At 34.4% G+C, this 13184-nt stretch overlaps 1 non-coding gene across 1 annotated transcript; it reads left to right on the top strand.

Annotated features, from left to right (window-relative positions):
* Window positions 1-7637: 7637 nt before the first annotated feature.
* On the top strand, window positions 7638-7899 carry LOC149560617 (RNase MRP). The gene has a single exon (XR_016364292.1).
* The last annotated feature ends 5285 nt before the right edge of the window (window positions 7900-13184 follow it).

The following is a 13184-nucleotide window of genomic DNA, read 5'->3' as shown; positions in this document are numbered from 1 at the left end:
ATTACAGACAAACATTTCATAAACTATTATTATTATTATTATTATTATTATTATTATAGATATTTTGGTATCTTATATATTATATTAGAATGTTTTTAGATTTATTCACAAACATTTTTCAATAGAAATTCCAAATTACAATCAATATTTTAAATTAAAATAAATAATCCATCATAATAAAAATAGAATGATAAATTAAACTTAAATAGATATATTTTTAATCTATATCCAATCAATTTAAAAAACAATCACTACATTCAATATTCTTAATTTATCTTTAACAAATAATATATACATATATATTTAATTACTAAACTTTAAACTCATTTAAATCCTTAAAAAGGTATAGTTACCATTCAACCATTGGATGTTTGAACTTTTTTCCACATTATATGCAGCGTCTAAAGAAAATGGAAAATATTGAAAACAAAGAATAAAGTTGTGTGTTGTAGGATGATTTGAACGTGTAAAATAGGCATATCTTTTGTACAGGTGTCTAGTGTATGATTTTATCACAATGTTTTTAGCAAATTTGGTTTTGGGCCTTTGGTGGTTTGATTTGACAGAGAAATAACTCCATGAAATAACTCTTTCACATCAACTGACTAAACCAAGAGTAAATCCTTTTACAGTCGTTGTCGTAAATGTATTTATGTCCACTGCACAGTTGTCCTCCATTCCATTTTTCTCTTTTAATTTATTTTGTTAAAATGCCTTTAACCCAACAAAATTCCCACTATCCAATCGAAAAATTAGAAATTTGGGATGGAAAATATTTTTTAAACAAGGATGCAAAGTGTCTAGTTCTTGCCGATAGAATAAAAATATATGAATTTTATGCAATAATAAAATGTATAAAGTCTCGAAAATAATATGTTGTATTTTGTGTATAAATAATTAAAAGCCCTACAAAACAAGTCAATTTGTCAATAAATATATTTTTATGAATTATTTCAAATATAATATAGATGAAAACTTTATAGTTACAAAAAGTAATTGAATAATAACTTATTTTGATTGGACAAACAAATAAAGGAAAAAATTGCACTCCCTATGTAACACAAAACAACCATTGAAATTGTCAATAAATATATTGTGTTGAATTATTTTAAATACAATAAATATGCAAACTTTATAGTGCAAAAAATAAATGAATAATAAAATGTTCTAATTAGAAAAACAAATTAAAAAATAAAAAATGCATTGAATGCAACTAAGACTAATAAACAATCCTTAAACTTTAGAGGTCTACAATTTTTTGGGTTTTAAAAATAAATGAACATGGGAATCCTGACTAAAAACTAAAAATAATAGTGCCTAAACTTTTAGTTCACTCATCACTTAAATGATGATTTTAAATTAATACCTACCTAAACCATAAGAATGAAATAATAAAAATTAATCTCCAAACAATGTTCTTGAACGATGGATTCATGTTCTGTTGCAATGTTTGTTCAAAAAGGATGAATGAATTATGTCACTCAATACCTGTCATGATGGTAACATTGCAAAGTGTCAAAATTTAGGAAAAACTAATGACAACGAGGCCAGCGAAGAAACACAGATGGGGTCGAAATTGGATAGAAATGATCAAATGGTAACCAAAATAAGACTAGCACTTGTACCCCAGAGGTTCAAGAGTCACACTAATTTTTGAAGTCACAATCTCAATTCTGGTTTAATAACTAAATTTGTTATTAATTTACAACTTATTGAAGCTTAAGTAAATAATTTATTTTCATGAATTTGCATTCTTTATAGGCAATAACATTAACAAAGACATAAGAACATTCCAAGAACATTTCTATTTATTCATAGAGAAGATAGAATAATAGAAACACACTAGGTTTTAGATTTATACACTAGTTTGGTTAATCTATGCAAAGATGTTGTTCCATACAAGTTCCAAAAAAATTTGGAATGTATGCCAGAGTGCACGAAAATCTCCCTTGTTGAAGTATTCATCATATCTTATTTTTTAGATCAAGGAGGCAATATTTTTCTATTGCCCAATATGCCATGCCAAGTCATATTTCCTCTATTTCATCGTCCAGTAGACTTGTAATGTTGGAGACTTTATAAAATTAATCCAACAACATTTTTCTTGAATTGACACAAATTCTAACATCTGATCAAGTGATCCTAAATATTAAATTTAATATTTGAATGTCCTTTTGATATATAGAATATTTGAACATTTCTAAATATTAAAATAATTAATTTCCTTGATCTTATCCAATTAACCCATGGGAGATTAAGATGGGTTAGTGAATTTTACCAAAATCCAATGTTTGTCAAAAGGGGACATTATAAGTCCTATGTCCCAAAATTGCTTTTCCTCAAGCAATTGCAAACATATAACTCTAAATTTCTAATTCCAAACTGATGTCATAGCAAGCTACATTTTAAACCTTGATTCTTTTATGTGTGGTGTGACAATATTTGCCAAGGAACACAATGCAAAACTAGAAGCTTTGATTGTTGTGTGACAATGCCATGAGTCCAACAATAAGATCAATGAAACATGAGCTCTTGGATGGGAAACCTTTTGCTACATTCTTCCCAATACTTAAACTGCCTCCTCAACTTATCAAATGTGGTTTTGGCCACTATCCGTCCTAACAACCTGGGAACTCTCTAAGTGGTGGTTGAATGAATATGATGTAATTATCTCCCAGACATAAGCAATTTACCCATTCCATTAGTTGTTAGTTGGTGTATGTTATACTTTCCTTTTTTTCCCATTCAACATTGTTCTTTTCACAACCTTTTGTCCCAATTGTACAAACGCATCAACATTTGACAATTGGTGCCATAAACTATGAAACTTAGTAATGTGCCAAAATTTTGATTCTTACAATCAACTCAATGGCTCTATTATAATGACCAAGACATCATTCCCAACAACAATGCAAATATAAAAAATAAATACTTCTTATACTTTTGAGTTCTTGAGTTGCATTAGATTGGAAACAATACTAATCATTTCAAACTTCACCTCAACATGAGGGATTTTAAATAAAACTTCAGGATCAAATTTAAAATCTAGCTAATTAGCTAGTAACTTTATGTAACAACAATAAATACTCCACCCAATTCTGAAAATTAAATGTGCAAAAATAATTTATTTGGATGGAAGCCGATGCACTCTTTGGGTCCATCCACTAGCATATACTAATCACCTAAAAAAATCACCATAATAATGAAAATCATACACAAACTCTCTTTTCTCATGTTAGAAAACTTATTGATATGCTTGATTATTCCCCTTTTCAATTCTTTCTAACTTTCTGCCCTTACTTGTGATGGAGCACCCCCTCATTGTTATAAACAAATCGACTCCTTTTCTTGTTGCAACTAATTGTGAGAAATCTAAAATAATAAATACTTGAAACAAGTTGATTACCTTCTCATACTTGTAAAGATCTTTTTTTTATTCCATCCACCCATGTAACAAATACTTTCTTTGTCACTTTGGTTATTGGTGCTGCTGCTTATGAAAATCCCTTAATAAATATTCCTTCTTGGCTATAAAGTCTAAAGAATCTACTCCACGAGTTTATAGTGGCTTGAGTGAGTCTCAATAATAGTGGAGATCTTCCACTATCATCATCAGGTAGATAAACTTCCTCATAACAGGTTAATCTATAAGTGTTCATAGCCTTCAAACCATCGGTTGTTTTATCCTCTTGCATGCCTTGAGAACTAGTGATTTTGCCCAAGTAAGTGGGCATAATTCTCCCATTTTAATTCATGATATAAATCAATTTCCAACTCTATGGCATGTTGGAATCCTCTATCCAGTGGTGATCTTGTAGATAAATTATTGCATATTGTTCTATATTTACTTGGAAGCTTCTGAATATCAAATGAAGTCTATATTGCTTCCACACATCTTAAAATGGTATGCATGTTCTTCAAAACTGATCAACTTGCTGCCCCAACAACTTGTTCAATGTAAGAATACTCTTATCTGCAGCATCATCTAGCATCAAACCCCTCAATTGATTGTCTTCCCTTGGTCATCATCCATAGTTTCTCAATTATGGTGCCTGGTTCCCATGAGTTATCTGTAAGCTGTGATTATTGACTCTTCACAAGGCAATCACAATGCTTAGTAAATCCTATAACTTTCTTTTCACTCTAGATGCAAGTTATGAACTCAACAATCACACCAAGTCATGCATCTATTTGAAGCTCAAAACATCACTAGGATTCAGTTTGTAAGAGCGCTGTTAAATTTGAATCAAAGAATCCCCATGCCATGTTAAAGTTGTGTCTTCCCTATTCACGCACTATGACTAATTAATTGTCTCATAGCCAGGTGTGAGCTATACAAAAACTTCACTCTCATTCGAGCTTGGATTGTTCCTCATCCACAAATATTTATGGGAATGAAATTGATTAGGAGACACTGTTATTTTATTAGCAACTGCTATGACTTCAGCAAGCGAAAGCAATGAAGGGATGATGGGGTGAAAGAGAAGAGAGAGGAGCTCAAGTAAAGAGGTGTGCATCGTCGGAGTTGGGGAAAATGGGTTTCTAAAATTAGAGAGCTAACGAAGAGGGCACCAGCTACGATGCAACATATTTGCACTAGCCGGTGATGTCATTTCCATACTCATCATTTCTGACATTTGACATATCCAGTCTGTCAGACTTTTAACAAGCATGCAGTAGTTTTGTTTAATAACTTTTTATTAATATTTGTTGTTTTATTATGGTTGTTATGTAAATTTGCTAATTTACATAAGTAAAATGTTTATAAGTAGTTTTTTATTATCTTTATAATATTCAAAATATTTTAAAAATAGAAGATAATAATAATATAAATAAGATAATTGATTTAGATAATAATAAGATAAATACTATTTATTTAAGATAATTAATTTTTTTTTAAAATACTAATATATATTACATCTAATGGAAGATGAACTCAATGTTTTTAATTTTTTATATATTTAAAATTTAATCTTTTTCAAATATTTATAAATATATTTATAATTACTACTATTAATAATATGTACATTTAAAATAAGTACTTTTCAATTAATTTTAAGTTTCCATAGATATTTTGTACTTTAATGAATTTGTATTATTTATATAAAGATATACAAATCTATCTATAGATATGTATCAATAAAATTTAACATTCGAAAAGTATATAGAAATATAACATGAAGAAGTAGAAAATACATATTTAAAAAAATCATCAAAATGAAATAAAACAAGTACTGTAAATTAATTTTATTTTAATATATAAAATATGAACATAATTAAATTTTGTCATATATATGTTATATAAAAATATTTTATATAAAAATATTTTTTTTAAAATTAACTTTTAAGTTATTATATTTATAATTTATTATCAAATTTAAACTTAAAAATTATTTTCTGGCCCCAAGAACTCTCCTGTGAATCGAACCTCTGCCGACTGCAACCTATGGGAAATTTTCTGGTCATATGAGAAGTTTTCAAGCTCCTCTCCCCATATGCCCATGAACAAACTTATTATATTTTTTTTCATTGTAACGCCATGGCCACCGACAGAAGCAACATGATCATCTATGATTTCACTCTGGTTTCCATTAACTGAGTGCTCTGATTCTCCCCTGTATTGAAAATAGAGGGATTGTAGATCTACAAGAGTGAATTGGGATTGGAATTCAAGGAATTGATCCTAGAAACCTGCTTCTACTCATATAGAATCCACTAAAAAATGAAATTCACGTACCGTTCCAAATGCATTTTTAAGAGAACGGGATGAAACGCCGGAAAATTCGTCACAATCCTCTACTCAGAAAGCGACTGCAAGTTTGAGGGCACGAATCCATCAAAACCCTCGGGCTCCATGATCAGAAATTACCTCGTCGGCGTACTGCTTCACAGTACCAATAACAACATGGATCCTACGGCCAGCAACATACATCACTCCATCAATACTATTAACAGAAAAATGCCTTTCAACTCCATCAACATGGGTGCACTGCAAACATACTTCCAGCTATCAGATTTCCCATCATAGAGTTTAACCCTCCACTTCCTGTGTAAGACAGAACAAATATCTGGTGTTGAACGGAAACAACACCGAATTAATTTTCTTTTCTACGATTGTCCCAATTATATGTTGATAGTTTGATGACGAGTATCTTGCATGGAAAATTATTGAAAAAAAAAAAAAAAAAAATTCGAAAAAAAAATTAGAAATTTTTTTTTTTAAATAAAAAATAAAAAAAAATTGTGGAAGAGAGAGAAAGTGACGAAAATTAGAGGAGAAATAATGTAAAAAAATAAAAAAGGGAAAAAAAAGAGAAAAGAAAGGAAAAAGAGATTTTTAGTTTCGAGGTGCATAGGTGGCATAATAGGAAAAAATAAAAAATAAATGGTTGTCATTCCATTTATCGAAGTGTGTGAGTAGAATTCTAGAAAGTTATGAATATTGTCGAAAGTTGTGGAAGTTGTAGAAGGTTGTGGAGGAATTCTAGAAGCTTGTGAATAAATTATGCATTGGGTGGTAAATGCCTATTTAAGCAAAGCATATGAGCATTTCTAATCAAGCTCAAGGAGTAGCTTGAGAAGTGGAAGCTCAAGGAGAAGCTTGAGAAGGAGAAGCTCGAGAAGTAGAAGCTTGGAAAGGTGAAAGCTTTGGAAAGAAAGCTTGGAAAAGTGAAAGTTGTGGAAGGTGAAGATTGGAAAGCTTGGAAGTTGTGAGAGAGAAGGAGGAAGTGAAGAGTGAGTTTTCCTGAGTCTGTAGACAGAGCGCCGAATGTAAGGCAGTTTACAACAGGATTGTGATGGAATTGTGAGTGTAGACAGAGTGCCGAATGTGAGGCAGTTTACATTTGGATCTTGGATAAAATTGGAGAAGAGCTAGTGACTGCGGTTTAGAAACAAGGAGGTTGCTTGGTGGCTTGCGAGCACATGTTGAGATCTTGGAGGTTTCTACTAGAGTGCGGATTTGAACTAGTTTGAGTTTGGATTGGATCTTGAAAAATCTTGCAGACATGTTATTGTAATTGCTATTAGATTTTCAAGTATAATAAAATTGTTTCCATATTGTTGCACTCTTGATTGTGAGTGGGTAAGGGTGGTGTGGCCCTCCATCATAGTTCCTAAAGAAGCATTGCAGTTTTCCTTCAAGCACACATTTCAGAACAGAATGTTGGGCCCGAAACTCACCTATTCTGATGAGCGTTAGAAAGGGATTTCAACTGCCATCGTGACCATAGCCACCATATTTATAGAGAATTCTAGAGGCGGTCCATATATCCCCACCAATTCGCGACAGCGTGAAGACATTAGTAGCGCCCTGTCACGCCGAGAAGGCGGTAGCTGCTTCGTGTCATAGCAGGTTGCAGGTTGGGCAGTCGGGCACGAGAGGAGGAGGATTAGCACCAATTCGCAACAGCAGGTCCGTGGCGAACGCCGCTCATATCCACCATGGGAGCACTGTTCTGAGGCCGAGAGTTTACATCCGCCACCGGAAGGGGATTCCGGCGTGGACGGGACATTTCCCGGCCACGAATCCCGTAGTAAATAGCCTAATCGGCTAAATATATAATACCACATTGCCTGTGCAAATGATAATCTATAAGTATATAGCTTTCCTCAAACAAAGTTTCATGCAATTAGAGGGGTACGGCGGCGAGGTGCTTCGGCCGATTAAATGTTAACCTGCCGAGGAAGGTCCCCGGGCCAAAATGCAGAGAATGCTAGCTCGAAAGAGCAGATCTTCGCTTTGAAGTGATCTGGCGCCCTCATTGTAGGGCTGGCTGAGACAAGTGTGGAGCCATGTCCAGGCCTCGGCGAAGCAGCTGGCCATTCCATCATTACAGTGATGCACCTGATCGATGATCATCATCAATCAACAGAACGGGGCCTACGTCTGCCGTCACCTGACATTTTGTTCTAATTTCGCACTAATTTCTTGAAATCTAGGTAATTCTACGGATCTTTTTTTTGGGGCGAATTTTAGGGTAGAACAATTATTGTGCTTGCGATTGTGATGTCAAATTGCAGTTCACATGAAATTGGAAGAGTTACTGCGAATCGGTCTACGATTTGAAGATTTTACTCTAATCTGTTGAAGGTTTCACTGTAATGCGTTGACTGCATATTAAACCCTAGTTTAGAAAATTCAAAACCTACCATGCAAGCCAAGTGATCCTTAGGTTTTACTTTACACGAAGCTTGAAAGTGATCGAGGTTTGTGACTAGTAAACTTCTATTTACATTAACTTGATTTGGTGCTTCTGTATTTTTTTTGGAGTGGATTTGTGTCTGCAGTACAAAAACAAATGAAAAGAGTTACGGCGAAATGGTTTGGGATTTCAACGTTTCACTGTAATGAGTTGACTGCTACAAAATTCAGATCCTACCTTGTTACACAAAAGATCCGGAAGTTTTGCTGTACGCGAAGCTTGAAATTGATTTAGGTTTTTGAATCTCTGTCGAAGTGCTTGTGATTGTTTTTTGGAGTGAACCAGTTAATTTTGCAGTACATATATATGAAAGGGTTACTGCATATTGGTTTAGGATTTTAAGCTTTCGGCGTATTCGGCTGACTCCATTAAAACCCTAGTTTGGAAAATTCAAAATGTACCATAGTAGTTAGCACGAGGTCTTCGCTTCCATGATGGTTGTCAAACACTAAAATTACAGATCTGCATAGGAAAATGATGCTGGAAAGAAACTTTTCGAGGTCATGTGTAACATGACGGATTCTTGCTTGTCCTATCATGGCGGCAGGGTCTGTTCTCTCATGCGACGGAAGAAAAGGCATCAGTTTGTACCGTTGTTATGGATGGATGTTGGAATTGGTCAAGGTCACTTTGCAGAATTGTTTATCAAATATGGAGACGGTTTGGTGGGCAATAGATAGTTCTAAGGTTAAGATCAGGGAGGTTAAGAAAAAGGCACGTTGATTTTCAGGTTGGACAATAAAACTTTGAAGAAGGTATTCAGATTAAGGAAGGTTGCTACGTGGGTGCTAAACGTTAATCTTCTGGTTGTGAAGCATAAATTTAACCAGAATGGGCTTAGCATTTCAGATTTGCAATATTACAGGACCCCTGTTGGGGTAGAGCCTGTAACTGAAAGGTTAAATTTTAACCAGAAATTCTTCGCCTTTTTGACTGCTTAGGTTTCAGTACTATTTCCAAACTAAGTTCTTATGTTTTTGCTAGTTTATTAGGAATAATGATGACACCAGAATTAGTGCATCTGCTTTAGCATTTCTCTGTGATAACCATAATATTCATAGAAGCATGTTTATGTGCAAAAGAGATTCTCAATGAGCTGTCAGCATTCAGGACCTTATCTGGACCGAAGAAATTTTAGGCATTATTTTGGTCTTGGGCTACATAAATTGGGAGCCCGGAGGATTTCTTAGACTTGTACCTCCAGAGGATTTTTCAGAAACCTGTGGCATTGTGAAGTGTCCATTCTGACAAACATTACCTCCTACCCTTATCACAAACATGGTCTCCAACCCTCCTCATATGCTATTTTTGACGGCAATCATGCTTTTAACTTTTGACCATATCTGAGTAGGGACAATGATGCCTTCACCGTGGATGATCGCAAGTGCATTCTCGAGGTCAGTCCACTGTGAATTGCCCCAGAATCAGTTCACAATTGGGAAGACTAATTGTTTTAGTTTAAGTCAGGCCAGTCAATAATCAGGATATATGTTTAGATGTTGGTGGTATGGAGTAGGGGTATTGCGTTTCAAGTGACCCAAGTATGCTGATCTTGGAAAAAGTAGCAGATATCTTTATCAAGTGGGGAAGAATATGATAAGTAGATTCGAATCCAAGACCTCTCACATAAGAGCTCACAATTTATCATTGTGTTGTATGCTTTCACCTACCAAATTCAACTTCTTAGTGCATGTGAGAAGTTATAGATTTTTTTAGGGGAAATAACTTTATGGAGCAGGAGAAAATCCCTACCAAATTCAACTTCTTAGTGCATGTAAGAAGATCTAGATTTTTTGAAATAAGCATATCTAAAAATGATCTTGAAAGAGGACCCTAAGACTCGTGACAAAATTTCCAAATAATAGTTATAGTAATTAGAGGTGGATGATCTTGAAAGAGGAGCCTGAGACTCGTGACAAAAACTCCAAATAATAGATATAGTAAGTAGAGGTGGTGATGATGGTCAAATATGTGTCAAATTTAACCTCTATACTAAGTCTAAATGGCGGGTTGTCGGCAGGGTCAAATGAGGTTACAAGTGGAGTTATATGTAGGAAAGACCATGACTAAACTAGCTGTTGTGAAAAAGTTGTTGGCAAGGTCAATAAGGTTATGCACAAGCTTGAGTGAATTATTTATAAGAATGATGAGTAAACTAGTTGTTGTCAAAGAGTGGGTGACATGAAAAGGGAAGGGCGACATATTTATTTGGGTGGGTGGTAGATGAATGGTGGCAAGGGAAACAAAATGTTCAATGTAAAAGAGTTGTCATGATGATTCTTTTCTCGATTCTTTTAGTTCCTTTTAACCTACTAGCACAATAATCATGAAATGGAGATATCATCCTTTGCTCCTTTCTATTATATAATGGTCTACTTGATATAACTGCATTTCATGATATGGGTATTCACTTGTAAGATAGGGTATTTGATTGCTTTTTTTGTCATAATCTCTTGCCTATCATGCTCTAGTATAACTTTGTCTTATCCTCTTACTATCCTCTTCAATATTGAGTGCAATTCATACTACCAGTGGCCTATTCTTGGACCGTCAATTAATTACACTCTTCTTACACCTTTCTGTTGTTTAGTGGTTCTCTTTGTATTTTATGTCGTTCCCTTCTCCATACTAGTAGACCTATTCTTTTTCCTTCTTTATGCTCACTATCTGTATTATTCTTTTAAGGTCACATATCTTTTGATACCTCTATATGACTATCTTTTTACCATGAAAATGGCCATGACTATGCATTTCATGTTTTGTAGCTCTATTTTCTTTAAGACTTTCGTGTCTTAGCCTCTTACATCACTTCGTCATTTGCATTTACATTTGCATGCTTATTTTAGGGCTGATGACAGTCTAATGAGGTTTGCTAACACTCAACCAATGACATCACATAGCACATCTTATTATCTTAGAGATTCTCTCATTGTCCAAGGCATTCCTACTTAGGGCAATACAGACAAAACAATATTTCTTCCTTCACTATGCTTGTTTGAATATTCACAAGAAAGTATATGCTTCAGAAAAATTAGATAAAGACTTAAGTTTCATATGTTCCTGAACTTAATCAATGTGGAATTTGTTTTAAAAAACTTAATAAGAATGGAAAATCATCATTGAAGAAACACAGAGCAAACAAACCTCTTTATAGCTCTAAATGTTGTACGTGCATTCTTGTCTTCCAATTCACCATTCCCTTTTCATCTTGTTATAGCATATCTCAAATGTACGAAAACCACCGTATTATCTGAATGTGAAAACAATCCCCTATTGAATGTGTAATGTCCCCATTTTAGCAGTTGACCAAGTGTGTGTGCGTTAGCCTTGTTCTACATGGTCTCAAGGGCTAACGAAGGGTTTAATGGGATCCTTAAGTGTTTTGGCCTAGTCATTTCCAGTTTGGGCCAAAACGAAGTTGATTTACTCAATTTCAGGCATACTTACTATTTTTAGTAAGTCGGCAGGATACAGTGTAAGTCAATTTTGGTGATTGGATTTGATACTCCTCGGTGAGAGCTTTCCGATGAGCTATCACTCGCATTATTCGAAGGCTGATTGCTAATACATTTTAATGCCTAAAGTTTTATTAAAGTAACGTCTAATTTAATTGTAAAATATTAAAGTGTTACTTTAATATTTATTTTATGGGAATGTGTACCCAAGGGAGACATAAGGGGTATTTTAATATATGTTTTATATACTACACATCTTTTATCCCACATTGCCCATATGAGTTGAGCGGACCCTTGGAAATAGAATAAAAGGAAGCATTTGTGGCTTCATTAGCCAGGTTGAATATGAGAAGATATTAGTGTGTGAGTTGCAGCTCCGTTCTTGGCATTTGAGGATGTCTATCCTCTCTTGTAACATTGTAAGCGTCATTCCTTTGGGGTTTGGCCTTTGAAATTCTTTGTTATTAGCTTCATTATCAGGCAATTTAGTTGCATTTCCAGCTACAGGCAGATTTGGTATTTTGCTCATATCTTCTTCACTACTTTTCCGACGCTTATGCTACTTTGAGGGAATGATATTATGAAGGTAGTGGGCTGATTGAAGGACAAAGCACTATAGCAGCAAGTTCGAAAGCATGGGCTGGAGTATTATGTCAATACTGTTGAAGTAATTAGTGAGTTGATAAATCTACCATATATTTGGTTTTATGAATTCTGAAAATAACATTTTATTAGCAGCAGTTCATTTCCACTTTGCATATTATTGTAGTTTCTTTCTTTTTTATGTTGTATGATACCAATTTCATGCACAAAACACAACAAACAAATAAACGTTTGATTTCCGGAGTTATAAGGGGTTTAAAACATTAAACGGAGAAATAAGAGGTTGAATGCAAACTGTTTGACAAAATTCCCTTTCAGCAAATTGGTTGAGTTTTTTGGGACATCCAAGGGTGCCCATTACAGTGGTATTAGAGCTATAAGTCCTGCCATCCTGTGGAGGTCTTATAGGAAATTTGGAACAGCCAGATAGAGGGAAAAGTGTTTGACGAAATGTCAAAACATTAAAATCAAAAATTAAAAAAACACAGGCTAAGCATTTATGTTTGAGCATGCGACAGGGGCGTTATAATTTCTGCGATACCAGAGCAAGACAAAATAGGATTTCAGACTTGCAAAGCAAATAGTCTAGTACATTCGTGCAGGGGGACATCGAATCCAGCCATACAGACACAGAGGAGATATTCTTTGATCAGGACAACAATATGGGTGATCGAGATGACAGGAATACAGGATTAGGCAGAGGTGGGAATGCCGGTCCAGATCAGGGGGACGTAATGTTCAGACAATTACTGGATACATTAGAGCAAGGGCAGCGTATGCAGCAGGAGCAGAATAGGCGAATGGACATGATGTTGCAGCTCATGGCTAGATAGATGGGTATCAATATTAATTCAGGTGATGCCAACAACAGAAACAATAACAATGAGGGAAACAATAACAATGGGGAAAACAATAACCATGG

This window comes from Cupressus sempervirens, chromosome 4, assembly GCF_028749045.1.
Source record: "Cupressus sempervirens isolate cs-2001-9-10 chromosome 4, ASM2874904v1, whole genome shotgun sequence".
Lineage (NCBI taxonomy): Eukaryota > Viridiplantae > Streptophyta > Pinopsida > Cupressales > Cupressaceae > Cupressus > Cupressus sempervirens.
The sequence above is the reverse complement of the archived record's forward strand: the minus strand, read 5'-3'. Positions and strand labels throughout refer to the sequence as shown.